This window comes from Etheostoma spectabile, chromosome 17, assembly GCF_008692095.1.
Source record: "Etheostoma spectabile isolate EspeVRDwgs_2016 chromosome 17, UIUC_Espe_1.0, whole genome shotgun sequence".
Taxonomy (NCBI): Eukaryota; Metazoa; Chordata; class Actinopteri; order Perciformes; family Percidae; genus Etheostoma; species Etheostoma spectabile.
The window spans coordinates 18,554,147-18,555,517 of record NC_045749.1 but is presented as its reverse complement, the minus strand read 5'-3'; the positions used below and the strand labels follow the sequence as shown (position 1 = coordinate 18,555,517).

General features: G+C 40.0%; 1 protein-coding gene across 1 annotated transcript in view; it reads right to left on the bottom strand.

Annotated features, from left to right (window-relative positions):
- npas4l (neuronal PAS domain protein 4 like) overlaps positions 1-389 on the bottom strand; it is a 10,676-nt gene extending 10,287 nt beyond the window's left edge. The window contains exon 1 of the mRNA XM_032541362.1: positions 378-389. The gene's annotated coding sequence lies outside the window, so the exon portion shown is untranslated. The remainder of the gene's footprint in view (positions 1-377) is intronic.
- Positions 390-1,371: the final 982 nt, after the last annotated feature.

Here is a 1,371-nt window from a genome sequence, read left to right as displayed (position 1 = left end):
AGGACAGTGTTATCCAATCCTGATGTTTGGGACTTAGAGCCCTGAAGGGTTTAATTCTAACCAGCTAATCAGAAACTGACTGATACAGATTCAGTTGAACTATCTGGCCAGACAGAAAACACATGGTCCCAAAGACCAGGACCGAAAAGCATTGACACAGCTCACAAGTGTGTGGTAGCACAGTTCCTATTCACATCTAAATAAATAGGCAGTATAAATACAACTTTTTTGCCTGTATATTCATCCTCACCAAGTCAAACCTTTCAACGGCATGCCGTATAACTCACTATCCTTACATGGAAGATTCAAAGGATAAGTGATATTTTGTATTTGTCTTTCCCCACAATCCCATAAAACAAACAATGAATTAATCCAACAAGTTTTGTCTATGTATCCAAAGCCTTGTATATTTCACTCCATAGACGTTTACCGTCATCCAAAAACTATTATTAACTCATTCTGTAAATGAGCCACAGCACTGTACTGGGATACAACGACCAAGGCCACTTTAATTTAAGATCGACTCAAAGTAAACACACGTCCTGCTGTCGTTAGTACTGCAAGGGCACCAAATTCTCAACTGAAAAAACTTCCTTTAAACGCTTTTTTACTTCTGTTTGAATAACTGTTAAAACTACAGAGACCAGCTTTTTAAGGAAATGAATTAACCCCAGGTTGGTACTATTGAGTAGGAACAAATGAGGGCCACAGACAGGGAAGGGAAGTGATGAGAGACGGACTAACACATCGTAGCTTTTGGTCTTTATGGGATTTGTTAACTATGTCAGAAATATAGAATATCACCAACCTTATCCTTTGACTAAAGTGGATTGAGATTACAAGAAATGCTTTAAAAAAAGACCATCACCACTCCTGTGTTTTAAAAGTTTTGTTCTAAAATTTGCAATCAGAATAAAAACACACAACCTAAATCACACATCCCCAATTTGAGCCATTCCTAGCCATTTTCCAGCTGTGTGGTGAGTGTGTAAGCCCTTATGCATTAATAATCTGCTCATATTTAGCTTCGCTTGCAGTCACACATGCACACTTTGTTATTTTTCACCGTACTGTGGTCATGAGAAGAGTCTCTGATCGCTGTAGGATTGTCTATAAGTGTAACAACTGCATTATGCATATTAGTGATCATCTCCCCCACAGCAGGCAAACTGAAGCAGCTGGACTGGGATTATGTGTAGATGGGACCACGTGCTTACACACATACACAGTATATATCTGCATCATGATTCCCTTTGGCACTGAAAAACAAACAGGGTTAAGGGGTGGGGTGGTGTCGCAGGCGAGTCGCACTCTTCCACTGACACTACGACTCATACATCTGTGTGGAAAGGCTTAATTTTCTTGGCCGGC